Consider the following 13,291-nt stretch of genomic DNA (forward strand, 5'->3'; position numbering starts at 1 on the left):
AGACTTTCCCATCCAACAGATTTTGTTCCGAAACCCCAGAGCTTCCCTCCATGACACTATAAGGATTACAACCAAGAAAGCGGGTCACAGGGCCAGTTTCTCAGTGTCCTCCCCGAGCAGGAGTGCCATGGGAGCCCATGGAGAGGAAGCCGGTGGTTGGGGGAACCAGGTCGCATCTGCGCACACGGATAACGTAGCACGGCCCTCTGGGACGCACCTGCTTTCTCCCCAGCAAACATAGCAGGGGGGCCGCAGAGGGGCTTGGTGGCTAATCTAGAGCCCCAGACTCCCCACCAACCCTCCTCGTGGTTGAAGTGCGTTTCTGTGCCGTTAGGCAGAGCTTCTCTGGTGCCCAAAGAGATTATCTGCAAAGCAGCAGGGGTGAGGAGACAGGGGGCCTGCCCTCCCTGGGCCCTTCAGGTGCCTGCACTGGTGTGCGCAGCTCCAGGCTTGGCTGGGAGGGAACCCCGTCCCCCGCGAGGGGCAGACCGAGAGACGGGGCTTGAAGTGATTGTTCTGCAATTCTAGAAAAGCTAGTGTTAACCCCCGCTAACAGCTAGTTAACTTCAGGCCCTCCTTGGGACCGTTCCCCCTTCCACAGGGCCCTCTGCTACCACAACCCACGGTCTCCACATCCTTTTCTTCCCCTCGCCTCGCTGCCCAGCTGGCTCGTTCTTCTACCTCTGCTAGCTGGGAAGTCTGCCACATGTCGGCGTGGCCTGCCTCCCTGTCAAGGCCTCCCTGTCAACCCCTTTGCAGCGGTTTCTGGGGACCTTGGGGTACTAGGGTGTCCCTCACCTCCTGGGTGTCCTGCTTGCCTCATGTCCCTGGCACCTGGCACACACCAGGCGCTCAATATGTCCGTGTTAAATGTATAACAGGAGGAAGGAAGGAAGCGATGGGGGGTGGGGAGGGGATGGTCGCATCCCAGCGTGGACAGAGGGATTCCTTTCTCTAGGACTGCTGTGAGGAGGAGTCGTGATACTGGGTGTGAGATCATCCTGGAAACTGGCCCGCACTGCACCAGTAGGTGTTTTGCTTCCTCTAGTTCCACACCTGACGCATAGTAGGTATGCACTCAGGAAGCGATGATAATGAAATCATATGCCCGAGACAGGATTTAGGGTGGGAAGGAAGTATAGACAAAGTGCAGTGGGCCCAGCTCATTCCAGGAGCAGTGGGAAAGCTCTGTTGCCCTGCTGCCCTGCCTGCCCTGCACACCTCACCCCTCCCCAGGCCCTGCGGGGGAGGGGGGGGGGTCCCAACACCAGCTGTGTCACATTCCCTCCCTTGTCCTGCGGTTCCTGCCTCCAGCCCTCGGGTCACAAAAGACCTCCCTCCCTGATGCCTACAGAGGGGCGCACTTGCCTGATCCCCCACAACGTTGTTCCGCTGTTACCTGAGTCTTTCACAGACTCAGCCGTTGCAAAGGGCTGGGGACAAGCACGAGGTCGCTGCCTTTGTGGAACTTACATTCTGTGGACTGATCAGCAACCAAAACATTAACCTCCTTCCAGGGAGCCTTTCCTAGTTTCTCCTCCCCAAACTGGTGCCTCTTCTCCGACCACCCAGGGGTCCCTGTGCCCCGCCCCCATGCACTTCCCACCAGGTACTGTGAATTTCCGCGGGGATCTGTCTGCACTTAGAAGCCAGGGGGACCTGGATTCTCGTCTTTTCCATCTCTTATCCTGACCGGTATGGGTCTCGGTGGCAGTTGTACCTTTGGGTTGCATTCACGGCTGAAACGGGGAGGTGCGCGTTCCCTGCTGAGGCCGTAATGGGCGGAGCCATGTCAGTGCGTGCGTGCATGCGTGCGTGCGTGTGTGCGTGCCCCCAGGTTTGGGGAGAGTGTGGGGTGAGGCGGGCATGAGCCAGGGCCACATCTTGGACAGCTGTACAGGTTTCAAATGGGGGTTTTGTAGCACTTGTCTTGCCAAGGGACATGTCCGGATTTACTAAACCTCCAAGGAAGCCACGGACTTGGTCACGTGGGCAGTCACATCTGACCAAGTTGTCCCGTTCTCCCCAACGCCCTGCTGAAGACTCGCAATAATTTGGAACTAAGTGCCGGTGCCTCATACAGCGAGTGCCTGGCTTAGGGAACCTGTTAGGCCACCAAGAGGTTAAGTGGCAGTTGGTGGCACTGTCATGGGTGACCTATCCATATAGGGTGGTAAAGGGAACTGGGATGACTTGGGGACATCCCTAACCTTTGAGGCTGACGTCATGGTGATAACCACTCACCCACAGCACATCTCGTGGTGCCAGAGAGGTAGCTGAGGTCCCGAACGCGGGGCTGCGGGGCTGAAATTCTCACGCTCATGCAAAGGGAAATCATAATCATCCCAAGAGCTGTTCGTTTTCCTGCAGCGAACCATGTGCTCATGGGTGGGGTAGCACAGAGGAGCAGGGTTAATCTCACGTGGGGGTCGCATACACAGGAGGGGGTGTTTGAGCTGATGGAAGGATGGGCAGCAGTGATCACCAGAGGAAGGGCATTCCAGGGGAGGGAACAGCAGGCATGGACACTCGGTGTAAGACAGCCGGGCTGGTTCAGGGAGCCAAAGGCAGCTGGATGTGGCTCCGTTTATCGAGTCCTCTGTGTGTGCCCACTGCTGGCCACTTCATCCACTGAACAAGTCCGTCGCTCTCTAAAGTGATTTTTGTAGAAAGAAGGAGCTGGTGCTCAGAGAGGTTAAGTAATTGGTCTCAAGTCCCACAGCCAGTGGCTGAGCTCAGGTACAAGCTCAGAGTCTGATTCCTAAATCTGTGCTTCCATCCACCGTACTGAACTGGCCCGTCCCAGGACGTGGGACCTGAGGGGCCAGACGTGGCCATTCGGACTTGATTCTAGAAGGCTGAGTCCCCGAATGCCTGCCATTTGCACTCCACCTTTGAGAGAACTGTCACGTCTCAGACTTTCATTTCCTTAATGCTTGTCTTTAAATGTTTTCCTTTTTAAAAATTTGAGTAAGTTTTCTTTTTTTAATAAAAAAAAATTTTTTTACATTTATTTATTGCTGAGAGACAGTGAGACAGAGTGTGAGCGGGAGAGGGGCAGAGAGAGGAGACACAGAATCCAAGCAGGCTCCAGGCTCTGAGCTGTCAGCACAAAGCCCAACACGAGGCTTGAACCCACAAACCGTGAGATCATGACCCAAGCCGATATCAGACGCTAAACCAACTGAGCCATCCAGGCGCCCCTGAGTAATTTTTCTTGATGTATAACGTGCATATGAAGAAGTACACAGATCAATTAATTTTCACTCATGTGAAAAATGATAATTTTTCGCTGAGGTCAAAACTGGAATATTAAGAGCCTCTCAGTAGCCAGCCTCATGCCCCCCCCCCAGGTGAGACACCCCCCCCCCGCCAGGCATCTGCTCTTCCACTTGTAACAGCAGAGATTAGTGGTGTTTGCTTCTGAACTCCATATAAGTGGCACCATAAAGACTTCTTTTGTGGGCACCGGGAGGGCTAAGTTGGTTAAGCTTCTGACTTCAGCTCAGGTCATGATCTCACAGGTGATGGGTTTGAGCCCCATGTCAAGCTCTGTGCTTTGGATTCTCTGTCTCCCTCTCTCTCTGCCCCTCCTCTGCTGGTGCTCTATCTCTCAAAAATAAACAAAAATGTTTGGGAAAAAACGTAATTAAAAAACCTGTTCTTTTCTTATGTGTTTGGTTCAACATTTGTATAGTATAATATATTCGTTCTCGCTTTTATATGGTATTCCGTTATATGCATAGACCAGAATGTATTAGCCATTCTACCGCTGGCATACCAAGTGTTTTCAATCTGGGGGCTGTTATGAATGGAGCCGCTGTGAACATTCTTGCGCATGACTCTTGGTGCACTCGTGAGCTCATTTCTGTTGGAATTACAGCCGGCGACTGAGCTGCAGGGTCAGAGGGTGCTTCGGGTGCGCTCTGCTTCAGTGGACGTGGCCAGTGTCTCAAAGCGGTTGTCACCGTTTACAGCCTCGTACCAGGGAATCTGAGTTCCAGTCTTTCCACATCCTCGCCGACATTTCAGACTGGAAGTCTTTTTCTTGTAGTCCTAGTGGCTGCATGGGGCTATCAAAGTGGACTTTTCACTCATGTTTCTCTCATGACTAAGGTGCTTGAGTGCATCCAGATGCCGATCGGCCACGTACATCCTCTTTTTATGAAGTATTTAAGTCTTTTGCTCATTTTTCTGTTTGATTTTTAATTTCTATTGATTTTTCTTTTTTCCTTAAATTTTTTTACTTTATTATATTATATATATAGATTTTTTTTTTTGAGAGAGAGAGCAAGAGCGCGTGTGAGCAGGAGATGGGCAGAGGGAGAGGGGGAGAGAGAGAATCCCAAGCAGGCTCCACGCTCTGTGTGGGGCCTGATGACTCAGGGCTCGATCCCACAATCCTGGATCATGACCCCAGCCAAAATCAAGGGTTGAATGCTCAACCAGCTAGGCCACCCAGGCGCCCTATTGATTTTTCTTTTCTAAAATCTTTATTTATTTTTGAGAGACAGACAGACAGAGTGTGAGCAGGGGAGGAACAGAGACGGAGGAAGACACAGAATCTGAAGCAGGCTCCAGGCTCTGAGCTGTCAGCACAGAGCCTGATGTGGAGTGGAGCTCGAACTCATGAACTGTGAATTCATGACCTAAGCCGAAGTCGAATGCTTAACCAACTGAGCCATCCAGGTGCCCCTGATTTTTCTTTTTGATAATAGTTCTTTATATATTCTGGATATTAGTCCTTTGATGGATATATGACTTGCAAGATCTTTTCCCAGATAAATTATTTTATGGACCGTGATTAGTAAAACTAAAAAACCCGTATCCCATGTCACAGGTAGTAGGTGACTGTAAAATATGAAAAATAAAAATAAGATGGTGTCATTACATTCTAGCTAGAAATCTGCTGGCGGCAAGGCTAGACTCCTGGTCCCTGTTAAGTGATTAGCAAATGAGAAAGAGGTGTTAAAGACACCAAGGTTGCGAAGAATTAGAAAATAAATAACTTTCCCAGTTGACAACTCCCTATTAATTACTAGCCTGAGTGCCCTTTATCCCCGGACCTCCTGTAATTAAGTCACCTGCCACCCACTGTGTGAGGTCTACACGTTGGGAAACACAACTGCAGGGGATATGAATGCAGTGGGACTCTCAAGTAAGGGTTGACATAATGAGACCAATGTTTTAGAAAACTCATTCAGATGGCGATGCAGACAGAAGTTAAAACAGAGGTGAGGAGCCCATGTTAGGAGCAGGGTGCGGGTCCAGGGGCACATACCAGGGACTGGGGTGGGTGTGAGGATTGGAAAGACGGGAGGTAGACTCTGGGCAACATTGTAAGCTGATCGATGTGTTAGGAGAGGAAAAGGAGGGGTGCTTGAGTGGATCAGTCAGTTAAGCATCTGACTTTGGCTCAGGTCATGATCTCACAGTTTATGAGTTCGAACCCCACATCAGGCTCTGTGCTGACAGCTCAGAGCCTGGAGCCTGCTTCGGATTCTGTGTCTCCTTCTTTCTCTGCCCCTCCTCCATTCATGGTCTGTTTCTCTCTGTCTCAATAATAAATAAAAACACATTAAAAAATTAATTTAAAGAAAAGAGGGAAAGGAGATGTCTGCAGGACCCAGATTTCTAAGTTGGAAGATTGGGAGGAGAGAAGTAGCAAAGACTGGAGAAGCAAATTATGGGGATGATGAAACCAATTTGAAATATGTTGAATTTGAAGAGTTCCAGGACCTCAGAGAGAGAGAGGCTCCTATTCATTCAGTCCACAAAATATTTACTGAGCATGTGCCATTGTTAGAGGCATAGCAGTCAATCAGACAAGATTTCTGCCCTGATGGAGCTTCATCCATGGGGAAGACAGATAAGGACAAGCAAGGTATGCACAGGGCTCAGGGCTTTGAGCCACAGAGTGGACTGGGGGCCTGTTGGCTAGGTGGGCTTGACTAGGGACAGGAACAAGGTGGCAGAGGGGAGGTGGAATGCCAGCATTTAGAGGCAGAAGGGGAGAGAGCAGCCACAAAAAAATCTCACCCACGAGCAATCAGAGGGGACGAAGGATGGACACAAGTCACAGGAAGAGGGTTTCAAAGATCTGTCAACTGAAGCATTCACTCATATATTCAATCAGACTTTACTTGATTCCTTCTGAGCGCCAGGCTCACGAGAATCAGGACAAATAAGAAGTCTTTGAGGGACGACCAGATGTGTAAAGGACAAATTATTAGGCAAGGCTGCACGCAGATTCTGTCATGGAAGTACATGGCATGCTGTGGGTGCACAGAGGATAGGAATTCACACTTTTGGAACCTGGTCAGTACTAGGCACTGGGGAAGACTTCCTGGAGGAGGGGGCATGGAGCTAGAGAATGGGTGCAGGGCCAATGACAGAGAGGGAATGGCTAGAGCACAGGTGTGGAGGTGGACGGCTGCCGAGCGTTCTGGAAACCGGGCATCTGCAAGCATGTGAAGGCTAGAACAAGCCAGAGGACCGGGAGCCTGGGACGGGGTTAAGATCATGAAAAGTGACTTGAATTCAGAAGGCGATGGGTCAGTGCAGGTTTTGAGTATAATGCCAGTGACTCAGCGCTGTTCCCACCATCGGACAGCGGCCAGATCCCTGGGAATGCTGCTTCTCTTCCTGGCCTCCACGGCTGGCTAGCAGGTGCCTCACGCAGTAAGTGAGTCTTACAAAGGCCGGTTCCATACAGCCCATCGCGCTTAGTCAGCCCGGGGTTGGGGGGCCAGAATGGCAGAAGGTGGCTTGCAGGCAGGCACGCAAGAGAGGGATAGAGTATGGGGACCGGGCGTTTACACCGGCTCCAGGCTCCTGGGAGAGTTCTCTGCCACAAGAGAGCAATCGTCCTGCGTGAGGGAGGGTGGAGGGGAGGGGACAGAGGTGCCAAGGCCCAGCCTGGGGGTCTGAGCTCACAGCCCCCTCTGAGGCGGAGGCCCGGGGGAGGCGGGTGGAGGGCCAGAGCGTCTTCCCTTTGCCCCACACCTGCCTCCTTCCTCAGGTCAGGCCTCTCCGCAGCTCCTCCACATCCCTCATCAGCTCACCCCCCAGTCTTAGAGCTCGGGGCTGCCCTGAAACTTGGGGCTGGAGTCTGGGGAGAAGGACCAAGAGTTTTCTTGGTTGGCGCGCACAGCCGCCCAAAGGGCCCTGGAGCCCTCTTAGCACTCACTGTGGAGAACCACCCTTTGGACAAAAGACCTCTGGCGCCCCCTACTGTCAGCCGCGCTCCAACCAGCCCTATAAACGCGTCCCGGGGGCCGACACTGAGGCGCGGGGCCTGCGGGCATCTAGGGCTAGTTCCAGAGGCAGGGAGCCGGGCAGGGACGGAGGTCTGACTTGTGATATTTACCGGGACCCCAGCAGCGTCCTAATTGGTCTTCTTCCCTCCACCTTCCACCCACAGCTGGGAGAACCTCTTTAAAAGGATAGCTGTGGAATACGAGCAACGAACTACTGGTACTCAGGAGGACTCGAATGGGTCTTAAAGGCATTCCACCGAGCACAAAAAACCAATCTCAAAAGGTTGCATAATTTATGATTCCATCTATAGAACATTCTTGAAAGGGCATAATTATAGAGATGGAGAGCTGACAAGGTTGCCAGGCATGAGGGAAGGGGGAGGGAGGGTGTGGCTGTAAAGGGGCAGCAAGACGGGTTTCTTTTAAGGTGATGGGATAATTCAGTATCTTTTTTTAAGTTTATTTATCTATGTTTGAGACAGACTGACAGACAGAGACAGAGAGAGAGTGCAAGCGTGGGAGGGGCAGAGAGAGAGGGAGAGGGAGAATCCCAAGCAGGCTCTGCACCATCAGCAGAGAGCCCGCTGCAGGGTTCGAACCCACAAATGGGAAGATCGTGACCTGAGCCGAAGTCGGACGCTTAACCGATCGATCCACCCAGGTGCTCCAGAATAATCCAGTATCGTGACTGTGGTGGCGGTTATACGAATCTATACATGTGATTAAAAATGCCGTGGGTTACACACAAAGACGTACGAAGAAGGAACGTGCATAAGAAATGACGAAGTGGAATGAGCCTAGTTAATCGCATGGTGCTGATCATGTTCCCGGTGTTCGGAGCGTGTTACCGTTACCTGAGCTGCCACCACGGGGGGAAGTGAAGTGATGGGTACACAGGACCTCTCTGTATCATTTGTGTAACTTGTGAGTCAACAATTCTTTCAAAATAAAAAGTTTATGAGAAGAAGAAAGCTCACACCTGGCCTTATCATCCACCTGCTCATTTTCTCATGGCGCAGCCTGTGGAGGATGGAGTCCATGAAAGGAAACCTTTCAACTCTTTTAAGAAATCAAGCCTTCCTCCGAGGCTGGCAACGGAAGAAGAGCCCCTCTTGGAAGGTACAAGGGACTGGACCTCAGCCCTGGTTCTACTGGAGTCTATCAGTGGGTTCCCTCCTGTGCTGGCCTGCAGAGGGCGCTCTTCTTCTTCTGATGCTCTCGTCCCCACGAAGAGCCTTCCCTTAGTGCTGCTGGGACTCCCGCCCGAGTCAGGAGAAAACACTGCTCTGGAACTCTGGGGAAAAAAGGGTCACAGTCCCTTGTGTCGTCCTGCCCACCAGGTATTCTGGTTGCACCGGAGATGCTTCAGGACGCTCTTGCCTCAGGCTGCCCTGGCCCCACCGCTGAGGCCGTCTTACCCCAGGACCCAGGGCTGTTCTCAGGGCTGAGGAATGAAGACTAGCAAGGCCTCACAAATGCTCCTGTACCAGCTTCCGGGCCGTGTACCTTGCACACCTCTCCTTTTATAATCAATCCCAAGATGTCCCCGAGGTAAGCATGACTGTCCTGGCTTTACAGAGAAGCACACTGAAGTGAACAGCTTGCCTCAGATCACTTGATAGAAAATGACAGAGCTGGGATTTGAACTCTGGTGGTCTGCTTTTTTATGTATTGCCTCACCAACAAGCATTTATTGAATACTTGTCATGTGCCAGGGACTCTGCTGGTGCTAGGCTTACAAAGGTGAGCGTGGAAAGATGATACTGAGGTTTATGGGGCCACAGAGGGAGACAGCAGTAAATAATCATCGTATGTATCGTAAAATGACAAGCCAAGATAAAAGAAACGTGGGTCTCGAAGTATAACAAAGAAAGCTGGGCCAGCTGGATATTTGGAGGAGATGCCTAAGGAAAGGTTACCTGAGCAGAATGCAAAAAGAGGATGAAGGCAAAGGGGAAAAGAGAACTGAAGAGAGGGTACAGCACATGCAAAGGTCCTGGGGCAGGAGAAAAAAATCATGAAACATTTGCGAAACCAAAGGGAGATCAGTGTAGTGCAGAAACCAGGAAACAAATAAGGCACAGGCCCAGCAAGTATTGACTGAGTGTTTCCTCTGGTCAGACCCTGTTCTCAGAACCTCAAAAGTAGTATCTCATGTAACCTTCACAATTACTCTAGGATGCTGGTACTGTTACCGGCGTCCCTGTTTTCCAGATGAGAAGACACAGAGGGATGAGTCAATCACCCAGAAGTATCTCGCAGGGGTGTTGTGGAGCTGAGGTTTGAGTCCAGACAAATGGGATTCCAGACAAATGCAGAGCCCGTGCTCTGAACCACCGAGCTCCATGAGGGGAAGTTGAGGAGTACGCAGGGGACAGACCTGGCAGAGCCCTAAACGCCATGTTAAAGTTCGTGGCCTTCTCCTAAAATGAGCAGAAAGGTTTTTAAGCAGAGTGATGATATATTCAAGCGAATCAGGTTGGTATTTTTTTTTAAGTTTATGTATTTATTTTGAGAGAGGGCAAGCAGGGAAGGGGCAGAGAGAGGGAGAGAGAGAATCCCAAGCAAGCTCTGCACTTTCAGTACAGAGGCCCCACACAGAGCTCGATCCGACAAATCATGAGATCACGACCTGAGCCAAGGTCAAGAGTGGATGCTTAACCAACTGAGCCATGCAGGTGCCCCTATCAGGTTTGTAAGTTTAATTTTTTAAATGTTTATTTATATTTGAGAGAGACAGTGTGAGGTGTGAGCAGGGGAGGGGCAGAGAAAGAGGGAGACACAGACTCTGAAGCAGGCTCCAGGCTCCGAGCTGTCAGCACAGAGCCCAACGCGGGACTCGAACCCATGAACCGTGAGATCATGACGTGAGCTGAAGTTGGATGCTCAACTGACTGAGCCACCAGGTGCCCTCAGGTTTGTCATTTTAAATGAGCCTGAATGGGGGTGGGGGAGAGGATGCGGGAAGGGAGGGGCTGGGGGGCTGCAGGACATGTGAGCCCCTGAGACTAGGGGGGATCCTCGCTGGAGAAAAGTGGGAGGAGGTGAGAGGTAGAACTGACAAGACATGGACATAGAGCAGGTGTGGGGGTGGAGAGAGGGGGAGAAAGAGCGAGAAGATCATACCCCCAGGTTTCTGACTTGCCCAGTTTGGAGGACACCACAGCCATATCCTGGGACAGGTAAGACCCGGGGGAGGGCTGTGTTTGGGGAAGGTCATGAATCTCGTCTGAGGACGGTCACAGGCACATGTTAGGTTGTGAGGGAGACCTGGGCGTCTGGAGCTTCTGGGACAGCCAGAACCGGTGCTGTGGGTGAGCGAGTCCCTGATGTCGTGTGAGTGTGGAGAGCATCTGCCAGGGAGGGAGAACAGAGGGAGAGGAGGGGCTGCATCAGAGGACACTGATCTTTCCAGAATGACGTGCTGTGGCCAGAGCGGGAAGGCCCAGGAGAAGGCAGCGGTTTGCAAGGAGGTGGTGGTCAGCACAGACAGATGCTCCCATGGGAACAACTGCTAGGAAGCCCCCCAATGTCCTGAAGTTATCGCGGTGGGATCGTTGGGGAGTTTAGGGGACAATTCAGGAGTCTGATGGTGTGTGGGGGTCAAAGAACGAGCAAAGGCAGCAGATGGAGAGAGGGGAGAGCTGGCTGGATGTTGCAGCGGAGGCCCCGGGCACCTATTTCCCCGGCGGTGGCGGGGCTGGCTGCTGACAAGTCCCCTCTGAGCCACTCTCTAGGACATGCATTGGGCTGAAGAGAGTCTCTTTGCCTAAATTCAGGGGCCTTCCCCGACCCCACCATGACAGGCCTCATCCAGTGACTGGATGATATGGTGGTTGAGGAAGGTCTGGCCCCCTTGCCACAACATGGGACAACACTGGGGCCATCCCAGCTCCACAGCGCCCGTGGGGTCGGTGGAGGCTGGGCTGGGCCCGCATCATGGCTCAGTGTCCCCTCAGCCTGATCCGTCGCCTTCATCTCCCCCACCGCTAGGTGTGGGTCCCGAGACCGCTCCCCAGTGAGCCTCCGTCTTCCCACCTCCTGGGGAGGCCCATCTGAGACAGCAGTTCAATGAGGAGACAAAGGTTGTCGGTGATCATGGATACCTTCTGGAAAAGGGACGAGATTCGCTGTGCCCCGGAGAGGGGTCTGCTCTGAGGTCCCCGGGGGCGGGGAGGCAAGGGAGGCTGTGGTGAACCAGCTGTAAGCTTTGCTGGTGGGATGTTAGGGGTTTCCATCGTTTCTGTGAGGTAGAGGTGAAGTCACCTGGAGAGAGAGATCGAGAGCGAGAGAGCCAGAGAGAGCGCCAGAGAGGAGGCGGGGAGGGCCAGAGGTTTGAGGAGAATGAATCTGTGAGACAGTGTTGCAGAAAGTGCGAGAGAACAGAAACCCTCACACGTTGCTGGTGAGAATGTAAATTGGTTCAGCCGCTGTAGAAAACTCTGTTTTAGTTCCTCCAAAAGTGAAACCGAGTGTCCATCCGCCCCAGCAGTTGCAGGCCTAGGAATGTACCCAAGGGGATTGAGATGGGTGTGGACGCACTGAATGCTTGTCTCCCGCCCCCCACTTCATATGCTGAAGCCCTAAGTCCCAATGTGGCGCTACTTGGAGGTTGGGGCCCCTGTGATGGGACTCATGTCCTCGTGAGATGAGGAAGAGTTGAGCTCTCTCTCTGCCTGTGAGCTCACACAGGAAGGCAGCCGTCTGGCAAGCCAGGAGGACAGCCTTCACCAGGCTGGCGGCCTCGTCGGAGACTTCCAGCCCCAGGACTGTGAGAAATGGTTTCTGTTGTTCGGGCCACCCAGTCTACGGCATTTTGTTACAGTGGCCCACACTGAGACCCGTGTGTCCATGTGAAGCCTTGAGGCATTATTCACAATGACCAAAAAGTGGAAACAACCCAAATGTTCCATTTAGTGAATGAATAAAGAAATGTAGGGACGTCCAGGTGGCTGAGTCGGTGGAGCGTCCAACTTCATCTCAGGTCAGAATCTCATGGTTTGTGAGGTTGAGCCCCGCATCAGGCTTGCTGCTGTCACCCTGTCAGCGCAGAACCTGACAGATAACACGCTCTGTCCCCTTCTCTCTCGCCCCTTCCCCACTTGCGTGCTCTTTCTCTTAAAAATAAATAAAATATTATTTAAAAAAAGGGAACGTGGCATATCCATCCAATGGTATTTACGTGGCTAGGAAGGGGCCAGTGAAGACAGGCTGGCCTGCAGGGGGGAAGCACAATTACATGCCTGGAGCCAGGGTGCTGAGAGCTGGGGGGGGCGGGGCATGGCGGGGGTAGGGGGAGCTGAGAGGAGGAGGAGGAGGGGGAGCAGTTGAAAGGGAGGAAGGCAGGGCAATGGGCAGCCCTTGGCACTAAGGCTGGAGCAGCCTGACTGGGACCTCCCAGGCACAAAAAAGTGGGAGACTGGGCTGGGAATGGCCTTGGAGGTCCCGAGCTGAAGTGACACGGTCAGACCAGAGGGCAGCTGGGTGGAGGAACAAAAGCAGGAGGAGAGGAGCCCATTCAGAGGCTGCTGGGTCACCCAGAGGAGACATGGAGGCAGTCAGGAGGTGGAAGAGAAGGACGATGGGGGAGGGGACGGGGACAGGGACGGGTAAGTGGAGGCGCGAGGCCCAGAGGCAGGGAGAAGTTTTGGTGCGAGCAGGTTGCCCTCAAGGGGTCTGACAGCCATGGGTGCCGAGGTGTCCTGCAAGCAGGTGGGCATTTGCACTTGGAACTCAGAGGAGAGCGGTCCAGGCTGGTGAGAGATTTGGGTATCCACGTGCGGGCCTGGCGACTTGAGTCCCCAGAAAGGAATGGATAAGGGCCCTTAGGGAGGGCAGAGGGGACAGAGCAGTGGGCTGAGGGCACGACCCAGGGGGCATCACTATTTCCAGGGCGGCCAAGGACCCGTGACACTGTCAGCAAAGGAGCAGCGTGTCCAACAGGTGCCTGGCGGGTCCACACGTGTGAGGACCGGGCCTGTCCACCGGACTTGGCAGCCAGGCGGGCACTGGTGACCTTTTCTGGGGCAGCT

The sequence above is a fragment of the Suricata suricatta genome, chromosome 17 (genome assembly GCF_006229205.1).
Source record: "Suricata suricatta isolate VVHF042 chromosome 17, meerkat_22Aug2017_6uvM2_HiC, whole genome shotgun sequence".
NCBI lineage: Eukaryota > Metazoa > Chordata > Mammalia > Carnivora > Herpestidae > Suricata > Suricata suricatta.